The sequence below is a fragment of the Lissotriton helveticus genome, chromosome 8 (assembly GCF_964261635.1).
Source record: "Lissotriton helveticus chromosome 8, aLisHel1.1, whole genome shotgun sequence".
Classification (NCBI taxonomy): Eukaryota; Metazoa; Chordata; class Amphibia; order Caudata; family Salamandridae; genus Lissotriton; species Lissotriton helveticus.
In genome coordinates, this window is record NC_136069.1 from 1029991447 (window position 1) to 1030010361 (window position 18915).

The window sequence follows — 18915 nt, forward strand, 5'->3', positions numbered from 1 at the left end:
TCACAAAAAACAAATCCTCTATCTTGCAAATGTTGATACCAAGCATTATCAAAAAACATGACACAAACCAACAGCAAAGAAGCTCAATGTGCTTCCTAATCTGAGGTAACAAAGGTGACATCATTGTGAAAGGTTCAAATATATTTGTTTAATCATGCAGACAATATTTACTCCTTCTCAAAAATGTAAAAGCCATTGATTTGCCCCAAAATCGTTTTTTAAATAACATTTTAGAAACAGAGCGCAGGTCCTATGTACAAGCATTCCATGTCACTACTGAAACTTCACAATTTTACAAAATACAATTCCTCTATGCAGCAACAACTTTTTATCAAGCATTTTCAAAAAACATGCCACAAAGCAACATTAAAAAAACACAATTTACTTCCAAATCTTCTCTATGGAGTATACAAGTCTCTATCTATATTAAATGAATCATTACTCACCTTTACAAATGTTTTGGGAGACTCAGAACAGTGTCAGACACACACACCAATATTTCTTTAGCAGAGCAAAAGGTATGTACTCCAGGCACTGCAACCATGAATGGCACATAAAACCTCTAATTCTACACACATATCCCTCATGTTAACCAATTAAAACTCTTCCCTCTCTATTTTCAAACCAACACCCTTCCCCCCCTCAGCCCTTTCTACCTGTTACCATAGCAACTCCCTCTTCACTGACCTCTCAGGTTTAAAAGTTTATTCTACAATGTTGAAAAGGAACTCAGCAAGGATGTTTGACCTCTCAATACACCAGCTTATCTGGTGCAATGTTTCTTTAAATGACTTTTTCTTAACCATTCAAATTACTTCTTTCACACAACAGGACCATGCACCCTAACTTTCAGTTTTCAACTATCTGAATCCACCAATCATTGCACTGAAACTCCACAGTTTTTTTTGCAAACTCCTACTGTTCCAACTGCCATTTTATTCCTACACTTCATCTGACTGCACCAGAACCTCCTCTCACCATGCATTCTGTCTGGATTATTGGACATAGCTACATCCACTGGGCTCAAAGGTATGCAGCTATCAGAAATTTTCACAACCTTGATTTACCAAATGTGCACATCAAGTGGATTGGCCAAAGAGGATTGAGATGTCATCAATTGATACCATTGGTGAAAACCTTTTACCATATGCCACAACCTAACCTCATAATTTTGCACTGTGGTGGAAATGTCCTAGGCACTTTGACTGGGGTAGGTCTGGAAATGCTTTTAAAGGACACCTTTGGGCAATTGATGACACTTTTTCCACAAACTGCCTTGGTATATTCCAATATATGCCAAAGATAGAAATGGAAGTGGTCCAACCAATTTTGTCCACAATTTGAGAAAGCACGCAAACATGTGAATAAATCTGTTTCTGCTTACATGAGAGACTATGGAATGGGTTCAATATACAACAATAGCTTGCGTTACAACATGCAAGATATCTACAGAGGAGATGGTGTGCACTTCTCAGATGAGGGGAATAGAATATTCCTCCTGAATTTAAGACTGTGCATTGGAACCTACTTGTAGGTACCTAAATCAGCCACAGAACCCAAAAGCTCTTTTCAGGGCTACCCTACCTCTGATCACTCAAAACAATTATTTTACTCTAACTTTTTTCACTATTTTTCACCAAAGTATGCCTATATGGGCCTCCTATGCCCCCCTCAGAAACGCTAGGGGGTCAGGGGGTGTCTACCGTGCCCCCTTATACCCATTCCCAACGTTGTTTATCCTCCATCTTGTCTCTCAATTCTACCAAAACACAAGATGGAGGACTCCCGTTGCGCTGCCGGTGCGCGTACCGGGGCGCGCACCGGTAAGCGCCCCCAAACATTTTTGTAAGTCAATTTATTTCAAAACCACTGGAGAAACTTTCACCAAATATACAATAGGCCCTACTACATAACTGTCCCTACCATTTTTCCAAATTTGGTGGAATTCCATTGAGCCATTTGGGCTGTAGCCCTGTCTAAATATCCTGAGGTAAATTACATGCCAAAAACACATATGAAAGTGATAGAATTTACAACCAATTAAAATGTTACTTTCGTTTTGTATTTTTATGTGCTGACATTTGATTGGTTATGTACATGAATATATATGAAAAATGAGAGGGAAACATGGCCATTTTGACTAGTATTACGTGAGGTACATTTCTAAAGGATTTTCACTGAAAACTTCAACTGCTTTCTGAAAAGTAAGTTGTTAATTTGTAAGGGGAACTATGTTGTGCACTTTAAGTTAATTTGGAAAAACTTTTTCTGATAGTTATTTACTGTCCCTCTGTTATAGTTATAGATTGAGATAGGCTTCTCTGTTATAGTTATGGATTGAGTTAAGCTTCTCTGATATAATTATGAATTTACTTAGGCTTCATCACATGCACTTATTTATATTTCTACTTCCTGCCTGAAACCATACACTGCCCAAAGATAACTTGACTGTTAAAAAATCAGAAGTACCTCTCTGAACTTAAACCCAACAGTGCCCTAACTCTACTGATATAGTTATTTTTTATGCAATTTACAGCAAGAAAATGGAAGATACACAACAGACAAACAATATTTCTTTCGAAATTACTGATGAGGAGATTCTTTTCGAAATTACCGATGAGGAGATTCTTCAAGAAGAATTTCTTGACTTCCTCGATGAGTCTCTTGACCAACAATTCGTTGACTGTTTAGATAATATGGAATCATGCAATACAAATTTGGAGGAGATTCTGGATAATGAAATGCTGCAAGTGTTATTAAATTATGAAAATTCAGAACAATACATTTATATTTAATAATTAAAAATTGTTTGAGACATTTTTCATTTTTATATGTAATTCATGCAGTAGTACCAAAATGATTATAATATAAAGTGAGACTTACAGTATACTGTGCAACTTTTGTGTTACATAGTAAGTTTGTTCATAGTTACTTCCTTTCTCCCACTATATCATCTCAAATGTGTATTTGACATCTCTTTTTGATCTCCAGCCTCCTTTCTCTCACTGTCCGTCTCTAATGCACCATATCACCACCAATTTTATGTAGATTCAGAAGAGAATAAAATGTAATACTTGAAAACATCATAAGGGAGCAGGGTAGACTACCCATGATCCCATAGGCTTTCTCAAGGAGTGCTTAAAGGATCTGTTTCTGCTTTCCTGACAGACTATGGTATGGATTCCATATACCACAATAACTTCTGTAACAACATGCAAGATATCTACAGAGGAGACGGTGTACATTGAATTTAAGACTCTGCATTGGTACCTACATGTTGGTACTTAAATCACCCACTCAACACAACAACTCTATTCACAGCTACCCTACCTCTAAGCACTTTAAATTATTATTTTACTGTTTAACTGGGTTTTCCCCTTGGTACGCTCCCCGGTACGCTCCCCGGTGCACGTACCGGGAGCTCCCCATGCGAGCTTTTTTTCCACGGGGCCCTTTTATGGCCCCCACATCAAACCTAGGGGGTCAGGGGGGTCTACCCTGCCCCCTTTTCGTCATTTCCCCCTTTGTTTTTGTCACCTCTTGTGTCTCGATCCTACCGAGACACAAGATAACGGCCGCTCCGGACTGTTTGGACTGTTTGGAATGTTGACAGACACCCGAGAGCCAATCAGCTTTCCGCTCGCGTACTCGCGTAGCGCGCCCGGTGCGCTCCCCGGTGCACGTACCGGGGCGCGCTTATAGATATATATATTTTTTTTAACCTAAATTACTCAAAATCCACTGGAGCACATATCTTGAGACATAGCAAAGGCACATCGGGCTACCAGTCCCTACAATTTTGCCAAGTTTGGTCGGAATCCATTCAGCCGTTCGGGTTAAAAGTGAGTCCAACCGCCCTATGGAAATTAACATGGGGAAAACATGTTTTGGGACCCCCTTTTATCTCGGCCCCCGCTTGACGAATCCCCCCCAAACTTTCAGGGAAGGACCAGAGTGGAGCGGGCCATCTTTTCTGAGAAATTCGCGAAGATTTGTCCACCGGCGCCAAAGTTATTCCCAATAGAATGTTGCGAATTTCCTATAGAAAGTAGATCCTAAGTATAACTACCTACTGGCGACCGCCAGTAGGTAATTTATATATATATATATATACATATATCTATATCTATATCTTTATATATATATATATATATATATATATATACATATATATATATATATATATATATATATATATATATATATATATATATATATACATATATATATATATATATATATATATATATATATATATATATATATATATATATATATATATTACCTACTGGCGGTCGCCAGTAGGTAGTTATAGTTAGGATTGGCTACCATAGGAAATCCGCAACATTCTATTGGGAATAACTCTGGCGCCGGTTGAGGAATTTGTGTGAAATTTTCCAAACTTTTGGCCAGCTCTGCTGCGCTCCTTCCCTGAAAGTTTTGGTGGGATTCGTGAAGTGGGGGCTGAGAAGAAAGGGGGGTCCCAAAACGTGTTTTCCCCATGTTAATTTCCATTGGCCGGTCTGACAAGTCTACAGCCGAACCGCTGATCGGAATTACGCCAAACTTGGCAAAATTGTAGGGACTGGTACGCAGATGTGCCTTCGCTATTTTTGGTGGAAATTGCTCCAGTGGTTTTCTCGAAAATTAACTTCAAAAACACATATATATCTATAGGCGCGCTCTGAGCGCTCACCGCTATGGGAGTGCGCTAGCGGAAAGCTGATTGGCTGTCGGGTGTCTGTCAACATTCTAAACAGTCCGGAGAGTCCGCCATCTTGTGTCTCGGTAGAATCGAGACACAAGAGGTGAAAAAAGAAAGGGGATATAATTAAAAGGGGGTAGAGTAGACACCCCCTGACCCCCTAGGTTTTCTGAGCGGGGTAAGCGCTGGGTGCGTTCCCGGGTACGCTCTCCGGTACGCGCACCCTGAGCGCACTACGGGGAAAAACAGTGTTTAAAAAATAGTGTAAAAAAATAATGTAGAGTGTTTAGTGGTAAGTTAACTCTGAAAAGAGCTGTTGTGTTCATTGGGTGTTTTTTGGACCTACAAGTAGGTACCAATGCAGAGTCTTATATTCAAGAGGAAAACTATATTCCCCTCATCTGTAAAATGCACACCATCTCTCCTATAGATGTCTTGCATGTTGTAACGCAAGTTGTTGTGGTAAATGGAACCCATAGCATAGTCTCTGAGGTAAGCAGAAACAGATTTATTTACATGTTTCCTTGCTTTCTCAATCTGTGGACAAAATTGGTTGGACCAGTTCCATTTTTGCCTTTGGCATATATTAGAAAATACCAAGGCAGTTTTTGGAAAAAGTGACATCACTTGCCCAAAGATGTCCTTTAAAAGCATTTCCAGACCAACCCCAGTCAAAGTGCCTAAGTCATTTCCACAACAGTGCACAATTATAAGGTCAGGGTGTGGTAAATGCATAAAGGATTTTACCAATGGTATCAATTGGTGAGTCCTCAATCCTCTTTGTCCAATCCATACAATGTTCACATTTGGTAAATCAAGATTGTAAATACCTCTGTTAGTTGCATATTTTTGAGCCCAGTGGACATAGCTATGACCCACAAACCAGACTTTTGTCATTTTGAAGGTAGGTGTGTGAAGGTAGGTGTGCTTCTAGTCAGGTGAGTCGTGGAAATGAAATGGCAGTTTGATTATGATAAAAAAGTGTTTTAGAATCAGTGCAGATGAATAAGTAGCAATGATTGGAGCTTTGTTAAAAATATCCACTGAAAATTAGGGTGAAGTAATTTCAATGGTTGAGATAAAGTCATTTAAAGAAACATTGCATTTTATTAGCTAGTAGATTGAGAGGTCATGCAGGCTTGATGGATTTTTTTGCAACATAGTAAAATGAACTTGTGAACTCTGTAATGCTTTTAGAGGGAGTTACCATGGTTACTTGGTGAATGAGCACTGGGGGGATGGGTGAATGTTATGTGAGTTTCAAAGTCTTGAAATCTTCAACCAATTAAAATGTGCAGTTTGGTTTTAAATTTGTGGGGAAACAATTTTCATTGGCTATGTGCAAGAATATGGCTCTGAAATCAGAAAGAATCTGTGCCATTATTGAAAGGCTCCCAGTGAAAGAAGCATTGTTCAGAGATTCTGCTTAAGAATATCTGTTGACTGTGACTGACACTGTTTGACATCTTCCAAACCATTTTTAAAGGTGAGTAATGATTCTTTTAAAAAAGATAGAGAGTTTAAAGATTTTTTACAAGTATCATAGTGTGTGTTTCTGTGAATTAAGGAATTATATTTTTACCTTTTTCCATAATGTTAGCTGTGTGTTTATAAGGTAGTCATTTTTATAAATTGTTTTTTATGCTTTGGATTCAATGCTGGTTTAGAAATTGTGTAATGGTTTCATTGGAGTTGTAAATATGCTCATTTTTTTAAGCACATTGTGCAACCTGTAGTATGGGTAGAAGGAGAGAATGTCTGGAGAGGGATAAGAATAGCAGACAGAAAACCATATGAAATGGTGGGGAGATGCATAAACACACAGCTATGTCAAAGATTGTGAACGCAGCTTGTAAATATGCAGGCAGACAAAGCAAACTTTGACATAGCTGTGTGTTCATAAGGTAGACTCTCACAGTGATAAGATCTCTCACGGCATTTCATATTCTTGTCAGGTTGTATATTTACAAGCTGTGTGCACAATGTTTGACATAGCTGTATGTTTATAAGGTAGACTCTCACAATGTTAAGATCTCTCACATTACATAAGGTAAGGTCATTGGATTGCCCCATGTAAAAGCATGCATTGCTGGAAATTATTTTTTTACTACAATTTTTTACACTGTTTTTCCCTGTGGTGCGCTTGAGGGCCTTATTTATGAGGCCATGCGTCACTTTTACGCCTCCGGTGCGTCACTTTTTGTGACACAGCAGTGGTGTAAAAATTGCACCTTTTTGAGTTATATTTACAAAGTGACGCATCTAGGTAGATGCGTCACTTTGTAAAGCCCTGTGCCACATTATATGTGTGTCAGGTGTAATGTATGCAAAGGGGGTGTATTGACGCAAAGAAGGGTTGTAGTAATGACGCAGTGAAATCTATGAGATTTCACTGCGTCACTTTTAGGACGCTGTTGTGTCAAAATTTTGCACCTGCCTCACAGCAGGTGTAAGACTGATGCAGGCCCTGTCATATGTGTTCGACAGGAATCAATTGATTTGTTTCGCAATTTCTTACGGACATATACTAAGAAAAGTGTGAAACAAAAAATGAACATTTTACAAGAGTTAGATCCTTGTAGACTGAGAGAAAAAATGGGTTTGCAAGGGCATTCATTGGCTTGTCTTTCAAGAAAAGTATGTCAGAGTGTTTTTCATCATTTTAGGATGTTAGCAGTGCATCATAATTAAGTGAGGAAATTAGTGAGAAGGTTGTACTATGCAAAAAGTCCAGCACTTAAACTAAAACAGTTAAACAGTGCTCTTTGCATGGAACTGAATTAGATGTCAAAAACATTTGTGATGAAATTGAGTCTTGTTACTTTCGTGAAAAAGAGGACAGTACAGAATTTGATACAGTAATAGAAGGTAATGTAGTAGAGAATGAAGAGATTTTAAGTACAGAAAATTTTGAAAATGAAATTATAAAGTTTAAAGTAAATTCAAGTGAAAGGTCTAATTTTTCTTGTGTTTGTTGTCGACGAACTCATTATAAGCATCAGACTAGATTAGTTGATTTATATGTAAAAAGCGAAAAGATAAATAATAATGAGTGGAAGGATTTTGCTACTTATTTGTTGGTTGAAAATTGTTTTGATTTGGGCTCTGATCAACGTATTTGTACATGTTGCTATAATAAATTAAATGAAAATAAAATGCCTGCTAGAGCTGTTCATAATATTATGGAGTTGGTAGACATTCCTCCTGAATTGATGGATTTAAATACCTATGAGTCTATTCTGATTCAATGTGTGCATCCTTTTCAGGCTATTGTTCGCTTGGAGCCTAAGACAGGGAAATTGCATCCTTCAGATTTACAGAGAGGATTAAAGGGAAGAGTTGTTTATTTGCCTCTAGATTTTAAGAAAAATATTGATACGATTGGCGTTGAAAATGTAGAAGAGGAACCTCTGGTTATTCTAGTTAATGGTGTTCCGACAAAAAGTAAGAAAATCTGGCAAGAATTAGTGGATGTTAGGAAAGTCAAGAAGGCAACATTGTATTTGGTAAAAAAAATTCAGTACTATAGAAATGTGTATCTGGGAGAAGAACAAACAACTGTAGAAGAGGACATTGATGTCTCTGCTGGGCAAATAGAAAAAGTTGATGTCTCTAGAAGTGAAGAAATTTATGAACATTACAGTGTTCATCCACTGCATTCCAAAGAAGCAATTGGGAATAATATTGACTTGTTTCAGATGAAAAAACCGAAGGAAGTCCCATTAGTGTATGGGAAGAAAGTTTGGAAGCTCGTTGTTTTCCACAGTTATTTCCAACAGGTGAAGGTGGACGATATGACGACCGACCTGTTCAAATTCCTGCACCTGAATACCGGACTTCAAGATTATATGCAGAAGATCCAAGGTTTCGTCAATGCATTCCATATTTGTTCCATCTACTGTTTGAGAGTGACTTGTCTAGACTTTCCTATGCAGTAAAACATATACTGAAAAGTGGAGCACATCTACATAATGTTTCAGCAAGGGATTTTATGGATAAAGTTAAACTGCAAGACAGTGTTTTGGAATCTCAGCTAATTAATCTCATGGCATGTCAGCGTGGTACTAACGAGTATTGGTACCGTCGTCATGGGGAATTGAAATGTATGCTAAGAAACTTAGGAACTCCTACATGGTTCCTCACTTTTAGCTGTGCTGAGTATGCTTGGGAAGACTTACTTGAATTTCTACGAGAGGCAAATAAAAACATTGAAAATATTGAATAAAAGACACCTGGAGAACTGTGCTCTTTGGATCCAGTTAATGTATGCAGGTATTTCAATCATAGGTTTGAAGCTATGATGTCTTTTATTACAAACAAAAAAATCCTCCGCTTGGAGAGGTGTTGGATTTCTTTTGGAGAAAGGAGTATCAAGCAAGAGGTGCTCCTCATATACATATGCTGCTATGGATTAAAGATGCACCAAAATTTGGAACAGATTCAGATGAGAAAGTGATGAGTTTCATTGAGCAGTATTCTACATGTGCTGTTCCAAAAAGTACAGACAAAAACAATTTAAGACAACAAGTTTTACACTTTCAAACCCATCTTGTGGGAAATACTGTCGTCGAAAATACAAATTCAAGGACAAGTTCTACACGAAATGTCGTTTTGCATTTCCACGTCCAGTAACATTGAAAGGAAGAGTCAACAATTTTATGTCTTCTCTGCAACATACTGTGACAAGGAAATCACCCAAAAATACATACAACCTAAGAAGAAATGAGGAATCCAAATACATAAATGACCACAACCCAGTCATTTTGTCCATGTGGAATGCTAACATGGATATTCAATATGTGGCTGACAACTCTATTGCTGTGGCTCGATATGTGACGTCTTACATCACAAAATCAGAAAAGACGGAACTGAAGGAAATGTGGGAGGAAATTTCACATGAAAAGAGTCTAAGCAAGAAATTATACAGTTACAGTCTAAAGATGTTGTCGCATGGAGAAATTGGAGTGTATGAATGTTCTGATTGGTTGTCATCAGCAAGCTATATGCCAAATCTAGAACCATCATTTGGGTGAGTCTAGGTCTTGCTGCAACACGAAACTGAGTTTTGAAATCTGTACAAGAAATTGAGTATTTGGCGGAGAAAGAACCAGACAGTACAGATATTTTGAAGAAAAACATGTTGGATACATACAATCCAAATAGAAGAACTCACCTTGAGAACGCTTGTCTCTATGAAGTTCTGCAAACCTACATTTTTAAAAGGAACGTCACATAAGACATCAATAAAGGTGTATATGCTGTAATTGGGTGTGAAGGCTGTTTAGTAAAACAAAGAAAAGGCCATTTGATTAATCAACGAAAATTGAGTTGTGATTCTCCAGACAAAAGAGAATTTTATTACTTAGCACTTTTACAACTCTTTAAACCTTGGCGTAGAGAAGAGGAACTACTTGGAGATTTTATTAGTTATGAAGATTCGTTCAATGCAACCAAAGATACCATAGAATGTCCTGTTTTTTCAAGTTTAACTACAAATGTTGAACGAGGAAATACAGCAAGAAGCTACAATTGCAGCAGAGATTGCTAGAGACAGTTCTCAAGACAGTCAGAGTTCTGCTTCATTGAGTCAGGATCCACTAGGAGGACCAATTATACAAAATGAAGCTGCCACTGCCATGGATGAAGTTGAAAGAGCCATGGCACAAGCTCAGGAGGATGGAGTTGACTTAGAAGATTTGGAAAAAGAACTAAACGTTGAACAGGGACAAATATATCACTAAGTCACACAACAAATTGAGCATGGTTTATCACATGAGAAAAAAGATTGGTCATGTACATCATTTGTGCCTATCCGACTGTATGTCAGTGGAGAAGCAGGAACTGGGAAAAGTTTCCTGATTAAAGTGATTGCAACATATTTGCAGAAAAAAGAGTCATCGCTTTCTTGTGTTGTTACTGCTCCAACTGGGTTGGCAGCACACAACATTAAAGGAATTACTTTACACCGCTTATTGATGCTGCCAGTGGAGCATGATAACAAATTACAATACCAGAAGCTATCTGGAGAAGCTTGTTGTGAAGTTTCAAGAGTACTAAAGAAACTTCTTATCATTGATGAAGTAAGCATGGTATCAAATGTAATGCTGGCTTTTGTGCATTTAAGAATGCAAGAAATTCTTAAAACAGACTATGATGTGTTATTTGGAGGCAAACACATCATTGTTTTTGGAGATCTACTGCAACTAACTCCAGTGAAAGGACAGCCAGTGTTTAAAATGCTTACACATGAAGATACCAGGAAGTGCTTAGGAAGTATTGGAAATGTGAATATCTGGTTATATTTTAAATATGCAGAACTGCTTCAAAATATGCGACAGGCAAAGGATGAAGATTATAAAAATATTCTACAAGATGTAAGAATTGGAAAACTAACTGAACATGGCAAAGAAGCTTTACATGGACGATTAATTTCAAATTTGTTTTCAAAGGAAAATATTCTCCCAGAGAATATTTTTAAGAAAATTCCTGAAAACAAATCTGTCATATGCTTGATGCCAACTCTGCAAGAATGTTCAATCTTCACCATCAAAATGTTAAAGTTGGAAAATCAAGAGATTGTGAAACTGGAAGCTATTGATAAAATAGAACATGAAGGAGCCACTATTATTTTGTCAGAAAAGTTGAAAACAAAATTGGATTCTTTAGAGAAGACAATATCTAAAACTGCTGGTATGGAAAAGACTCTGGGGTCGATTAGGATGGCGGACGGAAACGTGTACCGACCGCCGCGGAAGGTGGCAAGATACTCCGGACCTGTCGGCGGAAAATCCGCAACAGCAATTAGGATAAAACATGCAAAAAACGCCGGCGTACGGAGCACACCAATCCCCGTCCGCGGCGGTGGGAGTACACCTGAGTCCGCGGCAGGCGGACGGAACAGAAAGAACACCGACCGCCGCGTACGCACATGACCGCGAATACATCCACTACCCCCGCGATACCTGCGCAATGTCCGTGTCCGCAATTAGGATAACTCCGCAAGTACCCCGGTAGTCACCGCCATCCACGTCCGCAGCGGTACCAATGCACCGAGAATCCGTGCTCCACAGCTGAACGACAACACAAACAACATCCCTACTGTCAAACCAATGCCATACATTGCCACGGAAGTTATCACCAAACACACGAAAAAACCGGCCACCCACCGAAAACATCCAAACCAATCACAACACACAATGATCCACCGCCAAGCACCACACAATCCACACCTGGCAACACTCCCACCTAGCACCTGACTGCCAATAACCATTCAGACACGGCCAAGACACACACCATAAAATAACTCCCACCCACTCCACAACTCCTCTGCATCACTGCATAGCTGCTAGCAGGATACACTACTGAACTGACACCAAAGACATATATCATTCACACAACCCACACCCAAACACACCCACCACACAAAGACCCACCACACCATTCCTACACACCACACACCTGCACCTCCCCATCCACGCAAACCCACACCCCGAGCACCACACACCATGGCACCAAAAAAAAAACAAAATTCACTGACACCGAGTTAAAGGTTATGGTAGATGAGATAATCCGTGTGGAACCCCACTTATTCGGGGCCCTAGTGCAGCAGACCAGCATAGCCAGGAGAAACAGCATGTGGGACCGGATAGTCACCAGGGTGAATGCCTCCGGGAGCGTCCCGAGGACGAAGCAGGATATACAGAGGCGGTGGCATGATCTCAAGACCCGAGTGAAATCCATTCGAGCCAAGAACTATCTCCGGGCAAATCACACAGGCGGTGGAACCGCCCCGGAGCCCTTACCCTACACCGAGTGGGAGGACAAGGTGATGACCATCATCCACCCTGAGAGCCTTGATGGACTTGCTGAGGGAGAAGAGGCTGGTAAGTACAAACCAAGCACCACGAGCACAACTACATGGTGTGCCTCACACAACTGTGAAGACACATCTCCCAGACCCCAACCCATGCATGCAGTCCACATACTCACCAACGTCGAAATGACTCCAACAGGCCCCCATGTCCATAGGACTGGCGGTGGTGGTGGTGGGGGGTGGTGGGTGTGAGGGGATGGAACTACAACTCCCAACAGGCCCCCATGTCCATAGGGATGGCGGTGGTGGTGGTGGGTGGTGGGTGGTGGTGGGTGTGAGGGGATGGAACTACAACTCCCAACAGGCCCCCATGTCCATAGGGATGGCGGTGGTGGTGGTGGTGGTGGGTGGTGGTGGGTGTGAGGGGATGGAACTACAACTCCCAACAGGCCCCCATGTCCATAGGGATGGCGGTGGTGGTGGTGGGTGGTGGTGGGTGTGAGGGGATGGAACTACAACTCCCAACAGGCCCCCATGTCCATAGGGATGGCGGTGGTGGTGGTGGTGGTGGTGGTGGGTGGTGGTGGGTGTGAGGGGATGGAACTACAACTCCCAACAGGCCCCCATGTCCATAGGGATGGCGGTGGTGGTGGTGGTGGTGGGTGGTGGTGGGTGTGAGGGGATGGAACTACAACTCCCAACAGGCCCCCATGTCCATAGGGATGGCGGTGGTGGTGGTGGTGGTGGGTGGTGGTGGGTGTGAGGGGATGGAACTACAACTCCCAACAGGCCCCCTTGTCCATAGGGATGGCGGTGGTGGTGGTGGGTGGGGTGAGTACCAGTGCAGACAGAATCGGCAACAAAATGAAAACAACCTGTCAAGTCCACATTACTCATCCTCACATTTTGGTTTTGCAGGTCATCCTAATCTGACAGCTGGAAGCAACACCCGCCCTCCAGACTCGCCACTCACAGAAGTCTCAGGGGACGATTGGGCAGCCACCTCCGGGGCAGAGGATGATCCCGGCACAAGCAGGCAGCCAGGGCCATCTGGCTCCCAGGTCACACCTGCACCAACGACTACGGCCTCTGCCATTGTCACAACACCGGCCACTGTGACCTGCACAGCCACCACCAGCACCACCTCCACCACCACCACTACTACCACCACTCCTGCCCCTGCCACCCTGCCCAACCCACCGGCCAACGCCGTGCCAGCGCCATCCCAGCCACGCAGGGAGAGTGTGAGGCAAGGCAGAGATGCAAGGCCAGATCCGGCAGGCAGGAGCATACGCCAAAGACGACATGAGGATACCAACACACCCAATCCTGTGCAACAGTCATTGGAAGCACTGGGCAGGGTGGAGGTAAGCTATCAACGTGGTCAGGCACAGGCAGACCGGGCCCACCAGGACTTTGTTGACAACACTGCAATGTTGGGGGCCATTGAGAGGCGGCTTGGCCAACTAGTGGACATCTTTACCAGGACAACCAACATGCGGATGCCATGTACATCCGCTAACACCACCCTCCCCACAACCCCACAAACAACGCCACCGCCACCGCCACCTGCGGCGGATGTGGTACCTGATGCCCCAGCGCAACCAGCTGACTCCGTACCGTCACAAAGACGGAGGGGCCGTCCGAGGCTGGAAGTGGGCGAGAGCAGTGTGGAAGCAGCTGGCACACGCTCCAAGAGGAACCGAAAATGACTATACCAGTACCTGAGCATGCCATTCACCCTGCCAACTATCCGGTCCCACCTGCCACAGGCCTGCTGTACTAGGCAGACACCACCCTATGTGGTGTCAGCATGGACATTTCATCTGCCATAACCTTCTACTCTCACTCCCCCACCCCTTCACTCATTTGTAAATATGCACCTACACCCATGCACAATTTGTAAATAAAAGCCACTTACTCACTCAATCATGTGTTGCCTCCATGTTTATTCACATGAATGCATCAGAAACAGATGTTACTAGGTACAGGTATCCAACTGGTACAGAATCATGGCGCTGCGGGAGTGACCTAGGGAAAATAGAAACCGCAAAGACACGTCAGGAAACATGATCACACTCATCAGAACACACTGCAGTGCAACATTGAACAACCCACACGCATCACAACAGTAATGGATGAGACGACACACATCATGGAGACGTGCATTGGCCACAATTTAGCACACACACACACATGCATGCATCACATAGCAGAACACAGAGATGAAGCACACCACTATGCCACAACACCAGCACACATTCACAGGGCATACCCAAGCAGCACAAGAGGAGCACACTCACAATCAAGGGAAGTAGCGATCAATGATCTGGCGCCTCTGGTCCACACCTTCCTCCTCACCACTATCCTCATCAGTTGACATGGGTGGGTCGGGAGGGCGAGGAACTTGCAGTTCATCAGGGTCCAAGAGCAGTTCAATGTTATAGCGCACAGCCAGGTTGTGGAGCATGCAGCACGCTATCACGATCTTGCATACTTTGCCTGGTGAGTAAGGCAGGGCCCCTCCAGTCTTATCCAGGCACCGAAACCTAGACTTCAGCAGGCCAAATGTCCGTTCTACCACTCGACGTGTCCTACCATGGGCATCATTGTATCTCATTTCTCCAGCTGTAGTGGGATTGCGTATGGGACTGAGCAGCCAAGGCCTGTTTGGGTAAGCCGAGTCGCCTGTGTTGGTGGAAGAGAGAGAGAGAGAAACATCACAACCTGCATTGTGGGGCACACCATGCCACACAGATATCACTCCTGTCACCACAGCATACTCACCAACAAGCCACGCTTGTGCCGGACGCAGATTAGCCATCAGTTGGGGGACCATGCTGCTCCGCATGATGTGGGCCTCATGTGCAGAGCCAGGGAATCTTGCACACACATGTGAGATGATGTTGTCGGCCTGGCACACCACCTGCACGTTCAGGGAATGGAAGTGTTTCCGATTCCTATACACCTGCTCACGTGCCCGTGGTGCAATGATAGCGATATGCGTGCCATCAATGGAACCCACAACGTGTGGTATACGACCCAGGGCATAGAAGTCAGCTTTGACCGCTGCCAACTCCGCCGCCTGAGGGAAATGTATATAGTCATGCTTGTACAGCATCATGGCTGTCAGTACATCCCGGAGTACCGTGCTGAACATGGCCTGTGACATTCCCCCGGCATCTCCAACTGTGTACTGGAATGTGCCTGTTGCAAAGAAATGGAGTGCCGCCATCACCTTTTGCGTGGGTGTCATGGAACCTGGATAGGTTCTTCGCGGCTGCAGGTGAGGAGACAATAGGGTCACAAGTTCCAACAATCGACGGCGATCCAGCCTGAATTTCCGGATCACCTCCTCGTCCACCATATCCTCCAGCACAGTGTATGGGCGATGGACATTTGGAGCCCTCCTGTGTGGGAGTAGATGGAATGGAAGTCAATTCACATACAACGCATGTGTGTGCAACTCAATCACATGTCAACGCCCTCTACCAACATGTAGTATCCAGTTTATGCTTGTCATATGTGTGACTCCTCTGATTGTCAGGACAACATGGATTGACGTAGCAACAATGTGCATCCACTAGCAACATGATGTTTAGCAACATGTGCAATGCACAGTGTCTCACCTCAACATCACTGCCAACCAGACATGTGACATGACCCACATGTGTAGGCCCAACATCACATGCACACATGCAAGTACATGCACACATACTAAATTAAACACCCCCCCACCCCCCCATTTCATGATGCACCAATGGCAACACCAGTAATGGTGGGCATACGGACATCACATGCATGGGGACACAATAGGCAACACACATGTACAGTACACAACAGAACCCCCACCATAGTCATCATCTGACACATACCACTCACTGACAACTGATTCACAGGTGCCCATACATACGGGATCTACTGTGTACATGTGAGGTACGACAAACTTGTGTAGGGTACTACCCGATGTGGACATGCACACGTGATGGACACTTGTGGCTCACCGATGGCCATGGTATGGACACACATGGGATGAAGCATGACATGTGTAGCCACGCAATCACGCACACAACCGTGAGCAGGCAGCTGCAGACAATGGTACAAGGTGCATCATCGGCTAAGATGCAAACATTGACCACGCCATGGCGGTGCACTGCATCCGCTGTTTACGTCTGGGCATACGCGGGCCGCCTTCGACATTCACATTGTCTGCACGTGCACAGACTGTCACGCTCACACACCGGCAAGTGCATGTGCAAGGTTCCGGGACGGATGGTCGATTTGCAACAATGTTGTATCACTGGCGCCAACATGGCGGGGCACGTGATCGGCGGGGGACGTGCAGGCCAACACATCCATTAGCTGATGTCAATGCACATGGCAGGTCATGCCCCCCCTTACAGTGCCATTGCATCATCCAGCCTTCACCGGCCGGCCAGCCGGCCGGCCCTGCCCTGCCCAGGACCGCCGTGCCGGCCATGGCAACCACCGTCATTGCACGGCCCTTCCACTACCGCCGTGCCAGGCCCTGCCCAGGACCGCCGTGCCGGCCATGGCAACCACCGCCATTGCACGGCCCTTCCACTACCGCCGTGCCAGGCCCTGCCCAGGACCGCCGTGCCGGCCATGGCAACCACCGCCATTGCACGGCCCTTCCACTACCGCCGTGCCAGGCCCTGCCCAGGACCGCCGTGCCGGCCATGGCAACCACGGCCGTTGCACGGACCGCCAGGGAACGCCGGTAGTGGAAGGGCCGTGCAATGGCGGTGGTTGCCATGGCCGGCACGGCGGTCCTGGGCAGGGCCTGGCACGGTGGTAGTGGAAGGGCCGTGCAATGGCGGTGGTTGCCATGGCCGGCACGGCGGTCCTGGGCAGGGCCTGGCACGGCGGTAGTGGAAGGGCCGTGCAATGGCGGTGGTTGCCATGGCCGGCACGGCGGTCCTGGGCAGGGCAGGGCCGGCCGGCCGGCTGGCCGGTGAAGGCTGGATGATGCAATGGCACTGTAAGGGGGGGCATGACCTGCCATGTGCATTGACATCAGCTAATGGATGTGTTGGCCTGCACGTCCCCCGCCGATCACGTGCCCCGCCATGTTGGCGCCAGTGATACAACATTGTTGCAAATCGACCATCCGTCCCGGAACCTTGCACATGCACTTGCCGGTGTGTGAGCGTGACGGTCTGTGCACGTGCAGGAATGGGAGGTGCGAACAAGGGCGGCGTGTGCCCAATAGAATGTACCGTATGCTGGACAGCGCAACACCAGGGCCAGTCATTGGCCCATTTCCAAACACGCTTCTAGGGCTGCCCAATGGCTGTCGCCGTATGCCACTGACATGGCCACAGGGCCCTATAAATGTGTCATGTGCAATACCACACATTCCACGATCACCACCGACTGCTGCCTGTGACCATCACCTCCAACTGCTGCTGCGGAGCTGACCACCGACTGCTGCCTGTGACCATCACCTCCAACTGCTGCTGCGGAGCTGACCACCGACTGCCGCTCTAGTGCCCTACTCCGTGACCTTGCCATGTCGAGAGGCAAAGAGATCCGGTCTCGTCCCTTCACCGCCGCGGAGCTGGATGTCCTCGTGGACGGTGTGCTCCGCAACTACGGACGCCTGTACGGCGCACCCGGACAGGTGGTAAGTGCAGTGGGGGACAAGTTGGTGTGCATGATGTGTACCATGACACCTGGGCTCTGGGATCTTGCCGGTGTGATGTGGGACCAACGCATGAATCGCAATGTGCATGGCTGCTTGAGAGTAACGTGTTGCCCCAATCTGTGTGACTGGCCAACTGTCCACTAACTTGCACCCTTTTGTCTCCCATCATGGTAGGTCAAGCTGCACCTTCGCAAGAACGTGTGGAGGAGCATTGCACGTGATGTACGAGCAGTGGGGGTGTCCAATAGACGACATACACACTGCCACAAACGCTGGGACGACATTTCCAGGCTGAGCAGGAACGTAGCGGAAGTGACACTAGGGATGATTCCAAGAACGGCACGACTGGCCCGACGCTCAATGACCCCTCTCATGCACCGTATCATAGCTGTGACGCATCCTGCCCTGTCCGAGCGGTTGCGTGTGGATGACCAGCAACGTGGCGGTAAGCATACTGTCAGTGAATGTTGCTTGTGAGTGCAATGCATGTTATGTTGGCCAGACACATTAGTGACTTCCGTGATTCGTGCGTCTCGTTGCAATGCCATGTTGGTGACATTGGCGCAGTTAAAAGTCACTTTCCGGTGCGGCATATTGAGACGGCACTCGCTAAGCAGTTGAGTGTTGGTGCACATGCTGTAGTGCTCCGTCACCCCATGGCAAGACTGGTGTGCAGATGTAGTTGCTCATGCCCTGTCCGCATGCTGTACATGTCGCACGGACAACGCC